Source organism: Eulemur rufifrons, chromosome 8 (genome assembly GCF_041146395.1).
Source record: "Eulemur rufifrons isolate Redbay chromosome 8, OSU_ERuf_1, whole genome shotgun sequence".
Taxonomy (NCBI): domain Eukaryota; kingdom Metazoa; phylum Chordata; class Mammalia; order Primates; family Lemuridae; genus Eulemur; species Eulemur rufifrons.
In genome coordinates, this window is record NC_090990.1 from 38,781,701 (window position 1) to 38,795,893 (window position 14,193).

The 14,193-nt window shown below is 41.3% G+C and overlaps 1 non-coding gene across 1 annotated transcript; it reads left to right on the forward strand.

Annotated features, from left to right (window-relative positions):
* Nucleotides 1-4,364: 4,364 nt before the first annotated feature.
* LOC138391092 (U6 spliceosomal RNA) lies at nt 4,365-4,466 on the forward strand. Its single transcript, XR_011234727.1, has one exon. It is a non-coding gene; the product is annotated as a U6 spliceosomal RNA (small nuclear RNA).
* The last annotated feature ends 9,727 nt before the right edge of the window (nt 4,467-14,193 follow it).

The window sequence follows — 14,193 nt, forward strand, 5'->3', positions numbered from 1 at the left end:
CTCCTTGCACCTCATACCAAACTATTTGTAGACCCTAAACACATTATCTGGTTTCATGTTCCAGCCTTCATACATGTGGTTCCCTATACCTAGAATTCTCTTTCCTCCCCTCTTAATTAAGGTAATTCTTATTTGTCCTTCAAAGCCCAGGTCAAGTTCTGACCCCCTTGCTGGGCTGGATGCCTCTGTGCTCTAGTAAGTGCCATGCTGCTGCTGCTGCTGCTGCTGCTGCTGCTGCTTTTTTTTTCCTTTTTTTTTTGAGACAAGGTCTTACTCTGTCAGCTGGGCTAAAGGGAAACGGAACGATCATAGCTCACTGCAGCCCTGAAGGGATCAAGTGATCAAGTGATCCTCCTACCTCAGCCTCCCAAGTATCTGGGACTATAGGTGAGTGCTACCACATCAGGCTAATATTTTTGTTGTTGTTGTTGTTTTGTTTTTTGTAGAGACAGGGTCTTACTATGTTGTTCAGGCTGGTCTCCAGCTCCTGGCCTCAAGCGATCCTCCTGCCTTGGCCTCCCAAAGTGCTAGAATCATAGGTGGTGAGCCACGGTGCCTGGCCCCATCCTTCATTTTATAAGAGTACTCATCATATTCTTTTTCTGTTGTCTGTTCCTCCCCGCCATTAGACTTACACACCTTGAGGACACGGACTGGGTCTTATTTTTTGTGTTCTCAGTGTCTAGCTTATAACATGACACAAAAGAGAGATATTTATTGGGCACATGATCCATGAAAAGAATGTAGAGTAAAAGAGTTGTTTTCAGTTAGGGAATTTTCCACCCATAGAGTTCCTAGTTTGGTAAAGGCTTTCCAAAGCCTTGATTAATTTTTTGTTGAAAAAGTAATTATTACATGCATATGACCTCCCAGGAAAGGGCTAGAACAGTGATTAGTAGATGACAGGTGAAGGTGCCTGGGAAAGTAATTTTATCACCTACCCCAACACACACATACACTGTTGCTGGAAGATGCATGATTTCTAGGACATGGACAGATGACCCTCTGTTAAAGGGTCCCCTGGAGATGAGGCCCCAAGAAAATGTGCAAATTATGAGATCTTGGTCAGTAACCAGTTCTGGGAGTCAATTTAATTCTATAATGTGGAGCAAGTCACTCCTCTTTCTAAGCTTCAATTTTTTCATCTGTAAAATGAGGATAATAATGTCTAGCTTGCAGGATTAGTAGGATTTTATAATAATAGCTAATATTTATATAACAGTTATATCATGCCAAGTCCTGTTTTAAGAGCCTTATATATACTGTATAAATATATGGTAACTCAATCCTCACTAGAACTCTATGAGGTAGGATTATCACACCAATTTTATAAAGAAACAGAGATACAGAAATGTCACATAACTTTTCTAGGATCACATAGCTAGTAAGTGTGGTGCTGAGAGTGAAACCTAGGCAGATTGGCTTGCTCCAGAGTCTGTGCTCTTAACAAGTACTGTACTCTATATTGCTTCTTCAATAAAATAATTGTGTGAAAGGGAAGGTGCTGGCCCATAGTAGTACATAACAAATATTGACAATAAGAAAAGTAATTCAAGGCCGGGCGCAGTGGCTCACGCCTGTAATCCTAGCACTCTGGGAGGCCATGGTGGGTGGATTGTTTGAGCTCAGGAGTTCGAGACTCCATCTCTACTAAAAAAAAATAGAAAAAATTATATGGACAACTAAAAATATATACAGAAAAAATTAGCCGGGCATGGTGGTGCATGCCTGTTGTCCCAGCTACTCGGGAGGCTGAGGCAGGAGGATCGCTTGAGCCCAGGAGTTTGAGGTTGCTGTGAGCTAGGCTGATGCCATGGCACTCTAGCCCAGGCAACAGAGCAAGACTCTGTCTCAAAAAAAAAAGAAAGAAAGAAAAGTAATCCAGTACCTGTAGTTGATGAACTGAAACCACATGGGTTAAGGGGTGAAATATTACCTTATTACTCCTTTACAAATGTCTTAACTATTACATACTCTTGCAATTGGAAGGTTTTCTGTCTGAGGCCTGGGTTATTTTAAGATACCTAAAGGTAATCTGGCTTTGCTTTCTCCAGAGGACCTGGAACAAGTTGTTAGCACTTGAGCCAAAGGACATTTCAGGGACACCAGGATCCATGAAATTAATTCCTTCTAGTCAGGCCATGTTCTGGGCCCTGAAGACAGAGATCAATCAAATCTAGTCAATTATCTCAAGGAGCTCACAGACTAGTTGGGGAGGCAAACAGAAGGGACAACCCCAATATAGCAGAATCTATGGAAGGAAGCTAATAAAGGGCAACTAACTTAATTATGGATGAGGTGATCAGGCTAATTTCTTTCTACTTTCTTGGTAGAGATGGGGTCTCCATCTTGTAGAGGCTGGTCTGGAACCTGACCTCAAGCGATCCTCCTGCCTCGCCTCCCAGAGTGCTAGGATCACAGATGTGAGCCATGGTGTCTAGCCAGATGGGGTGATCAGGAAAGGCCATCCAGAGGAGGAGACACCTGAACCTAATATTAAAGGGCAAGTGGAAGGCATATTTGAAGAAAGCAAGAAAGGGTTTCTTGGCAGAGGGAATGCCATGAACAAATACTCAGAGGCTTGAAATAGCAGTATATATTCTGAGAGCTATGAGTAATGCAGTATAGCTAGAGCAGAGCTGGGAGACATGAAGTGCAAGTGTTGATGCCCAAGGCATAGACAGAAGCCAGATGGGAAAATGCCTCAATTGTCAAATTAAGGATTTGGCCCATATCCTGCAGGAGATGTAGAGCCACAGAAAAGTTCCAAGCAGGGGTGTAATATAGTTTAGAAAGATAATTTTGGTATCAGAAGGGAGTTGAATTAGAGGTTTGAGACTAAAGATAGCTTTTTAAACACATTAAAAGATGCTCAACATCATTAGTCATTAGGGAAATGAAAATTAAAACCACAATAAGATACTACTTTATACCCACTGGGATGATTATAATAAAAAATATGGACAATATTGGCAAGCGTTGATGAGGCTGTGGAGAAATTGGAAAGTGGGAATGTAAAATGTTGCAGCCGTCTGGGAAAACAGTTTGGCAATTCATTAAAAAGTTAAAGCTAATAAAATAAAAGCTTTATTTAAATTTAAAGCTAATAAAGACTGAGCAATTCAAGTCTTAGGTACATATCCAAGAGAAATGAAGATTAAACATCCACATAAAAACTTGCCTATACATTATCGTAGCAGCAATATTCATGATAGCCAAAAAGTGCAAACAAGCCAAATGTCCATCACCTGATGAATGGATAAACAAAATACGGTACATCCAAACAATGGAATATTATTCAACATGAAAAGGAATGAAGTTCTGATACATACTACAACATAGATGAGCCTTGAAAACATAATGCTGAGTGAAAGAAGCCAGACACAAAAAGCCACATATTTTATGATTCCATTTATATTAAATGTCCAGAACAGGCAGGGATGGTGGCTCATGCCTGTAGTCCTAGCACTTTGAGAGGCTAAGGTGGGAGAATCACTTGAGCCCAGGAGTTCAAGACCAGCCTGGGCAATATAGTGAGACCCTGTCTCAAAAAAAAAAAAAAAAAAAAAAAGAAAGAAAGAAAGAAAGAAAGAAAAATTGGCTGGATGAGGTGGCACATTCCTGTAGTCCCAGCTACTAGGGAGGCCAGGAGTTCAGGGCTGTCAGTGAGCAGCCTGGGTGACAGACCAAGACCCTGTCTCAAAAAAAATGTCCACAATAGGCAAAACCACAGAGATAGAATGTAGATTAATGGTTGCCAGGGGCTGGTGGGGAGAGGGGAACAGAGAGTGACTACTATTGGGTATGGGTTTCCAGGATTAGTGATGATGGTTGCACAATTTTGTAAATATTACTAAAAGCCATTGAATTGCACACTTTACAGGGATGCATTTTATGCCATGTGAATTATATATTTAAAAAAAAAAAGACTTGAGACAGAGGGACCAGTGAAGAGGCTACAGCAGTGCTCTAAGGAGCAGGCTTCCAACAGGGGAGGCCATAATCCTGGAGGTTCATGAAGACTTTCCAGAGGGTACACAAGGATGAATAATTTTAAGGAAATCATTTCTCACAACTTTTATGTGTATACTCTTTCCTAAAATTAATCTGCCTGAGAACGTACCTTTTACTTCTCTTTCATAATAGCTTTTGTCTTCTCGCATTTAAAAGAAAGATAGACCTTTCACCTATCCTGAATACTATATTACTATAAGAGTATTGCTCTGGAGGTAAAAATGTCTACAGTACCATTGAAAGGAATGATTTGGGTATGTAGGGCTTCTTAGGGAATGTTCCAAGACAGTAAAGCAAGAGTGTTTTAGTAAGAAATTATTAAACTGATAATTAAAATGTAGACGTCATGTGCTACCTTCGGCTGGGCATATACTAAAATTGGAGCGATACAGAGATTAGCATGGTGCCCGCACAAGGATAACATGCAAATTCATGAAGCATTCCATATTTGGTTCAAAAAAATGTAGATGTCAAATTAAAAATATATGAGGAGGACCAGAGCTTTTCAAAATTCTTCTATTGGCCAGGCACCGTGGCTCACACCTGTAATCCAAGCACTTTGGGAGGCCAAGGTGGGAGGATCGCTTGAGGCCAGGAGTTCAAGGCCAGCCTGAGCAACATATTGAGATCCTGTCTCTACAAAAAAGTAGAAAAATTATCTTGGCATTATGGTGCATGCCTGTAGTCCTAGCTAATTGGGGAGGCTGAGACAGGAGGATTGCTTAGGCCCAGGGGTTTGAAGTTGCAATGAGCTACAGAGCAAGACACTGTCTTAAAAAAAAAAAAAAAAATTCTTCTAGAGGGTACTGGAGGTTAAAGTGTAGAATTTACTTCAAAGCCTAGACTTAGCACCTGGAGTACTTAAAATTAAAAACTCCAGTACTGGAGCCCTAACCCAGTCCAATTAAATTAGATTATCTGGGTTGTAGGCCCAGGCCTTATAGTTTTGAAAGCTCCTAGGTGATGCTAATGTGAAGTCAGTATTGAGAACCCGTGGCCTAAGGAAAAGAATACTACAGCTTAAAGATATGCACTGGTAATAGGAATATAGATAGCGAAGGAGGAAACAGATTTGAGAAATCACCCACAGAATTCTTAGTTTGGAAAGAGCTTTGCAAACCTTTTGTTGAAGACTAAATCAATAACTTACATATGACCTTCCAGAAGGTAAAATTGATAGAATTTGGGTGATTGCTTGGTTGTATGGGATTAAGGAGAGAAAGGTATGAAGGATAACTCCCAGGTGACCCTTTTTTTTTTTTTTGAGACAGAGTCTCACTCTGTTGCCCAGGCTAGAGTGCCGTGGTGTCAGCCTAGCTCACAGCAACCTCAAACTCCTGGGCTCAAGCAATCCTCCTGCCTCAGCCTCCCGAGTAGCTGGGACTACAGGCATGTGCCACCATGCACCATGCCCGGCTAATTTTTTTCTATATATATTTTTAGCTGTCTGGATCATTTCTTTCTATTTTTAGTAGAGACGGGGGTCTCGCTCTTGCTCAGGCTGGTCTCGAACTCCTGACCTCGAGCAATCCTCCCACCTCGGCCTCCCAGAGTGCTAGGATTACAGGCATGAGCCACCGCGCCCGGCCAGGTGATCCTTAAAAACACATCTGTGGAGTCAGGAGGATTGCTTGAGGCCAGGAGTTTGAGACCAGCCTGAGCAATATAGTGAGATCCCCGTCTCAACAAAAAACAAAAACAAAAAAAATCCACACACACACACACACACACACACACACACACATCTGTAGGTGTCTGCTTCTGCTATAGGGAGAACAAGAAGGGGAAAGTTTTGGGGAAAGATGAGGAGTTAATCTTTGGGTCTGTTGCTATGAGATAACCAGTGGATATCCAGGTGGAGTCTGCATTTGGCATTGGATGAGATCTGAGCTTAGGAGAAAGATTTGGGCTAGCATAAAATTTTGGATTCATCAGAACATAGGGCTGGCCTAGTTTGTCACTATCCAGGGATAGCATAGAGAGTACAAAGATAAAGATTGTGATGAGTGTGTAGGATGTTTTTGGACTTCAGACATGAAGGAATTTTTAGTTTGACAAGGTCTAGGGTGCAGCCGTGATAGTGAGTGGCTGAAGTGGAAGGGAGGGTCATGGAATTAAGGAGGTCAAGGAGCAGACAGGCCAGAGAACTGACTGGGCCATTGAGATGAATGTTGAAATCATCTACATTTTTGTAGGATTTCAATAGCCCAGTGGCTCTCCAATTTTAGTGTCGATGGGAATCACTTGGGAGGCTTGTTATTAATAAAACAGTTTACTGGCCAGGCACAATGACTCATGCTTGTAATTCTAGCCAGGCAAAAGGATTCCTTGAGGCCAGGAGTTTGAGACCAGCCTGGGCAACATGGTGGACCCCCATCTCTAAAAAAATAAGAAAAATTAGCCACTGTACTCCAGCCTGGGCAGCAGATCAAGACCTTGTTTCAAAAGTAAAACAAAAAGGCCAGGCATGGTGGCTCACACCTGTAATCCTAGCACTCTGTGAGGCCGAGGCAGGTGGATCGTTTGAGCTCAGGAGTTTGAGACCAGCCTGAGCAAGAGTGAGACCCCCTCTCTACTAAAAAAATAGAAAGAAATTATCTGGACAACTAAAAATATATATGGAAAAAAAAATTAGCCGGGCATGGTGGCATATGCCTGTAGTCCCAGCTATTACTCGGGAGGCTGAGGCAGTAGGATTGCTTGAGCCCCGGAGTTTGAGGTTGCTGTGAGCTAGGCTGACACCACGGCACTCTAGCCCGGGCAACAGAGCGAGACTCTGTCTCAAAAATAAAATAAAACAACAACAAAAAGACCCCACAGTTATGGGCCAGAGTGAGCACTTCCCTTTTGCTGCTGCAGGTGAAGCCATAATTGTGCTCAGGCTTCAGAAGAGGCTCACCTCCAGTGTCCTCCGTTGTGGCAAAAAAAATGGTCTGTTGGATCCCAATAAGACCAGTGAAATCACCAATGCCAATTGCCATCAGCAGATCCAGAAGCTGATCAAAGATGAGCTGATCATCCCCAAGCCCACTGTTGTCCATTCCCAGGCTCAATGATGGAAAAACACATTGACTTGCTGGAAGAGCAGGCATAAAGTCATAGGTAAGCAAAAGGGTATGGCCGATGCTCCAATGTCAGATAGGTAACCGGAAAGAGGGGGATGAAGATTCTGTGATAGCTGCTCAGAATATACTGTCAATCTAAGAAGATTGACCACCACATGTATCATAGCCAGTACCTGAAGGCGAATAGGGATGTGTTCAAAAACAAGCGGATTCTCATGTAGCACATCCACAAGCAGAAAGCAGACCAGGCCTGAAAGAAGTCCAAGCTAACCAGGCTGAGGCGTGAAGAGCACCTCCAGGCTAAGAAGGAGACCATCAAGACTCTGTTAAAGGAGGAAGAGGACAAGAAATAAAGCTCCCCTTCTCTTTTTTATTTATTTTATTTTTTATTGTTTTAGAGATAGGGTCTCATTCTATCTCCTAGGCTGAAGTGCAGCCGTGTGATCATAGCTCACTGCACCCTTGAACTTCTGGGATCACATGATCCTCCTGTCTCAGCCTCCCAGGTGCCTGGGATTACAAGCATGAGCCACTGCACCCAGCTCTTCTCTTCTCTTGTCTGTGCATAGTGGCCTCAGTGATAACGTAGATCAATCATTCAAATGAAACAAGCCTTTATCTGGGGAAAAAAACACTACACTTTACTGGGCCCACACCCAGAATTTCTGATTCAGTTAGTCTTGGTGGCCCAATAATTTGCATTTCTAACAAGCTCCCAGGTGATGTTGATACAAGGGTGGAGATCACACTTTGACAATTACTCGGGTAAAGTAAGGACTGGGTCATGTGCCAAGGTCTTCTATGAATGTGTTCAGTTGATGACAGTAACAAAGATGTTTGATTTATGGCTGGGCATGGTGGCTCACACTTGTAATCCTAGCACTCTGGAAAGCTGGGGCTGGAGGATCACTTGAGCTCAGGAGTTCGAGACCAGCCTGAGCAAGAGCAAGATCCTGTCTCTACTAAAAATAGAAAAATTAGCCAGGTGTCTTGGCATGGGTCTGTAGTCCCAGCTGCCCAGGAGGCTGAAGCCAGAGGGTTGCTTGAACCCAGGAGTTGGAGATTGCTGTGAGCTAGGCTGACACCATGGCACTCTAATCTGGGCAACAGAGTGAGACTCTGTCTCAAAAAAAAAAAAAAAAAAGATGGTTGATTTAGAATATGGCCCCGACACTTTTGGATGTTTCACCTGATGGTCACTTCTTTGTCTACCTTGGGCACATACTTCTCCCTAACCCACACCAGAAGTTTGGGCAACATTCATCTTCCCTCCTTGGTCTAAAGTTTTAAACTCTGTGTCAAATGGCTTTGATTCCTTGTTCTGTGTAATACACTTCACCTTGATGTTTGAATCAGAAATAGCTAGAGGTACCTTTATTCTAAAAGCAGCAACTTCGGGGGAAAAAGTAGACTGAACTGCCAAACTGCTCTCTACCTCCAGAGATTTCACTATGTGTTGGGAATAAAGAAAGGAAAAGGAAAAGACAACACTAGAGAGGTCATTTATATTAATAGATTAAGTGAATAATTTGCAGGCGTACTTCTCAAAGTAATGATCTTTCTCACAATAAACATGTTTTGTGCATTTATGTAATTCTCTGTAACATAATAGTTTACAAGTTTTAGGAGTTAACTTTATTTACATTAAAAGTCAGGAAACCAAAGGAAGGACTTGTAACTTACAATAAAAGACAGAACATGGTAAAATGTAATCTTAGTGGAGACTTTTGCCTCAGCCTGGTTAGTCACACAAGAAGGCTTGGTTTATATCACTGCACTTACAGGTCCAAGGAGTTTGCTTCTCTCCATACGAAACCCTCATTCCATTGCTCCTTTTTAATCAAGATAGGACTAGAAGACATTTAATTGATTTCAATCTACATTTCTCTCCTCTGGAGACATAATTTCAGATTCTACAGTCAGGAGTTCTCACCAGTCCCCCAGGAGGTTTCGGAGCCCTCACGTGAAGAGGACTTCTCATGTATGCTCTAATTTCTCAGAATTCTTGTGGCCCATGTTAGATATTAGCTACTCCCTATCCACCGTGAGCATAGGTACCTAGAGAAATCAAGACTCTGGCTAGATAAGTACAAAGCCAGCATGTTAGAATTGGTAGAGAGCTTGACGATCACCCCTCCTGACCATGTACCCTCTCAGGACATTTTACAGAGACCAAACCCCATGGACAGGAAAGATTTGCCCAAGGACTCAGCATTTCAGAGTTTCAAATGGCCTTAAAGATCACCAAAAAATATCTCCCCAGTGTCAGAGCCAGAGACTAGAATTCAATCCTTCTGACTCCTGGTACAGTGTTCCTCAGACTTATCCTGAGATGGTACACTTGGGTTTCAGAAGCAGAGAGGTCTAGAGAGGTGTAAAACTTTTTTGTTTTTCTGCTCAAATTATCCTTACTTGCCTTCTGGCATCTCATAGAAGAAACTAGGAAGAAGAGATAGAGTAAGAGACTGACTTTCCAAGTGTTTTCCAGGACCAGCATCATCAGCATCTCCTGGGAACAGGCTAGTAATGCAAAATCTTGGACCCCAACCCAGACCTAATGGATCAGGAACTCTGGGGGAGGGACCTAGCAAACTGCTTTAATAAGCACTCCAGGTGATGTGACAGACATTAAAATTTGCAGTGCACTATAGTGGAAAATTAATTTTGCATTAGAAAGACATCCTGTTCACTGAATCCTTCCCATCCCAGAGAAAAATTCCAGTCCTCTCCAAGGCTATAAGGTAGTAATATGAGCTCTAGGGTCAGAGTGAGCTCTTCCACTGCTGACTTGTGAAGTTTCCTGTCTCAGAGTCTGTGTTTTCTTATCTATAAAGTAGGATAACCCTTTCCATAAGCCCCAAGGGATTGTCGTAAGGCTGGCTGATAAATTGCTTTCTAAAAAACTGTCTGCTCTGACTTTGTGAGGGATTGCCAGAGTTAGTAGCTGGATTGCTACTTTCAACCCTGAAAAAGAATCCCTCTGTGAAAAAAATTGCCTAGCTCTACATACAGAGCAGCCAGCCCACCAACTGGAGGTAGTTCTTTCAATAGAAGACACTTACTGGAAACTTCTGCCCTGAGTCTTGGGTTCTGATGAGTGGTTGGAATGCAACTCAGCACCTCATGTTCAGGGAGTGGCCAGCTGAAATGTCATCATACTCAGTAAGTTTGTTTTCTCCTTTATTAAATTGTTAAGGAGGAGCTCGGTTATTTTTAATTTGGTATCTTTTTTAATTATTCAACACAGTCCACAAAAGACGGTAGAGTACCTTCAGAATGATCTCCCTTGAAGTTTCAGGGCACTGAATGTTAAAAATAACAGGAAATCCTGCCTCAGAAATCAGTGAGTTGTGTTAAAACTCCTAATCCTTTGCTTTTTGCCTTTTCCCCTTTAACTTTCTTGAGTCACCGACTTTTATTTATTTATTTATTTTTATTTTTATTTTTTATTTTTTTTGAGTCAAGTGCCATGGTGTCAACCTAGCTCACAGCAACCTCCAACTCCTGAGCTCAAGCGATCCTCCTGCCTCAGCCTCCCAAGTAGCTGGGACTACAGGCATGCGCCACCATGCCCGGCGTTGTGGAAAAAAAGTTTCTATTTTTAGTAAAGACGGGGTCTCGCTCTTGCTTGTCTCAAACTTCTGAGTTCAAGGGATCCTCTCGCCTCGGCCTCCCAGAGTGCTAGGATTACAGGCATGAGCCACCATGCCTGGCCAAGTCACAGACTTTTAGAATTAAAATCTTAAGAATCATCAAATCTATTTTTTTTAGTCATTATAGAGCTCCTGCCTATCATATGTGCACCATTTTGTCAATCAGCCCCTTTTTGCACATCTCTGGTGACTAGAAGTAGCCTGTTCCATATGTGATGGTTGTCACTCTTAGAATGTTCTTCCTTTTGTTGAACTGAAATCTATTAATACCTTCCTGTAGCTTCCCAATTCCCTCTTTGCTTTTGGCTGTACCTCCTAGAGAAAGTTGATATTTTCATAATAATAATAGCTAACATTTAAGATTATGAAGGAGTCTTCCAAATTCTGAAAACAACTGACTTTCTGGAGAAATACATTGTAAGCCCTGAATACCTTAGATTCAGTCTTAATTATAATTAGGTTGAGACCAAAGGGCACAAATGTCAACAGCAGGAATTTTGAAAGGACACAAGTGTTTTTGAGAGAGCAAAGCACTGGATTAACCATTAACTTCTGTTTACATGCATAAGAGGAAAGATTAGTGCATAGCTATATACCATTTATCACTGAATTTAAGTTAAAGATACACTTATTCTAAATTCTTCCTCATAAAGCCGGGCACAGTGGCTCCTGCCTGTAATCCTAGCATTCTGGGAGGCTGAGGTGGGTGGATCGTTTGAGCTCAGGAGTTCGAGACCAGCCTGAGCAAGAGCGAGACCCTCGTCTCTACTAAATATAGGAAGAAATTATCTGGCCAACTAAAAATATATATAGAAAAAATTAGCCGGGCATGGTGGCACATGTCTGTAGTCCCAGCTACTTGGGAGGCTGAGGCAGGAGGATTGCTTGAACCCAGGAGTTTGAGGTTGCTGTGAGCGAGGCTGACACCACAGCACTCTAGCCTGGGCAACAGAGTGAGAGTCTGTCTCAAAAAAGAAAAAAAAAAAAAAAAGAAACTAAACTAAATTCTTCCTTATAAAGTTGAATTCCCAATAACATCAAAAGGTTTATTTTAATAGTTCCAAGGAATCCCAATTTGTAATCTTGAGATTGTGAATTGTCACAGGAAATTACATTTGTTAGAATTTTTGTTGTACAAAACAATATTTGTTCACTTAAAGTTGTAAATTCCATTTGCCAAAAGAGGTTGATTATATTCACTAATTTATGTTGAGTAACCATTGATCTGGTTCTATTAATAATTAACTCAACAAGAATAAAAAACTGTATAGAACCTCTTAAGATTAAAACATCAATAAAGGCATTCCTCATGGTAAAAATTAATTTCACTTATAAAATAAGTAGCTCTAAATTATTATTATTGTTGTTGTTATTATTATTTTGAGACAGGTCCTTGCTCTGTTGCCCAGGCCTCATCATAACACACTGCAACCTCAAACTCCTGGGCTCAAGTGATCCTCCTGCCTCAGACTCCTGAGTAGCTGGGACTACAGGTGCCGAACTACCATGCTGGACTAAGTTTTTTTTTTTTTTTTTTTTGTAGAGACAGGTTCTTGCTATTGTCCACACTGATCTCTAATGCCTGGTCTTAAGTGATTCTCCTGCTTTGGCCTTCCAAAGTTCTGGGATTACAGGTGTGAGCCACCACACCTGGTCTAAAAATTTGATAAATACCATCAACAAATCATCCTCTATAGATGTTATCCCAATTTACAGTCCCACCAAAAAAATGTGAGAGTACCTGTTAAACATCACTACCCCTACCACAGACTGTCTTATCACTCTTCTAGATCTTTGCCAATCTGATAGGTGAAATATAATATTTTAAAGAAATTACAATTTGTGGTTCCCCCCCCCCCCCCCCGGGGTTTTGCTCTTGCTCAGGTTGGTCTCCTGAGCTCAAGTGATTCTCCCGCCGTGGCCTCCCAGAGTGCTAGGATTACAGGTGTGAGCCACTGCATCAGGCCTGCTTTTCTCTTATTATGAGTTAGAGTGAGCATTTAAGAGCCATTTCTATTCCTTTTTCTGTGAACTATCAGTTCATATCTTTTGTGCATTTTTTGCTTTGGGTTTTTGTTCTTACTGATTTCAGCTCTGTATATAAATATGAAAATTACCCATTTTCCTATGACATGAAATGGAAATATATGTATGTAGTCATTTGTCATCTGACTCTCCTTATGGTGGCTTTTGCCTTTCAGACATCTTTCATTTCTATGTAGCTGAATTTGTCAATCTTTTCTTTTATGGCATCTAGGTTTTGTTATGTACTTAAAAAGAACTTCCTCATTTTGGGATTACGAAAAATTCTCCCATGGTTTTTTCTAGTATGTTTTGGTTTCATTTTTTTGTCACATTTTAATCTTTGATATATTTGAAATTTATCTAGGTGAATAGTGTGAGGTGTAGATCCAAGTTAAAAATTTCTAAATGTTTATCCAGTTATTCTAACACCAAATATGATTCCACTTTTTTCTTACTGATTTGAAATGCTATCTTTATTATACTAGATTTCCATGTAATTTGGTGCATTTTTGAATTTTTTATTGTTTCATTGATTACAGATCAACTGTGGCTCCATTCTTTCTTGATGGCAAAACCCTAATTTTTTATGGTGATTTTCCTCCACTAACATCAAATGCTTAGGGAAAGTGACTCCCAGATCAGACAGAGAGTAAATCATGATTGGTCTAAGCTAATATTCGTGGCCTTATTCTCTTTACTATTTCCTGGTTTATTCCTGACCATTAGTACTTGAGGGGAAGGCTATTGAGTGACTACTAGGAAAAATAGTAGCCAGCCTATTAAACATATGAGGGGAGATATTTAGTTGACAGTTGGACACATAAATCAGAAATTCATAGTAGAGTTGTAATTTGGGGGTTATCACTATATAGATCATATTTAAAGTAATGTGATGGGTTAAGATCATCAAAGAGTATAAATGGAAAAGATAAAATGTCTAAGTGTTGGCTGAGTGCAGTGGATCACGCCTGTAATCCTAGTACTTTGGGAGGCCGAGGCAGGAGGATCATTTGAGCTCAGGAGTTCGAGACCTGAGCAAGAGCTAGATCCCGTCTCTACTAAAAAAAATAGAAAGAAATTATCTGGACAACTAAAAATATATAAAAAAAATTAGCCGGGCATGGTGGCGCATGCCTGTAGTCCCAGCTACTCAGGAGGCTGAGGCAGTAGGATTGCTTGAGCCCAGGAGTTTGAGGTTGCTGTGAGCTAGGCTGACGCCACGGCACTCTAGCCCGGGCAACACAGTGAGGCTCTGTCTCAAAAAAAAAAAAAAAAAAAAAGTCTAAGTGTTGAGCCCTGGGTCCCTGCAGTATTTAGAGGTCAGAGAAATGAGGAGAAACTAGGAGCAGCCAGTGAGACAGGAGAACCAGGAGTGTGGAATGTTATAGTAGCCAAGAAGGGGTAAATGATGAATTGTGTTTGGTGCTGTTGGTAGG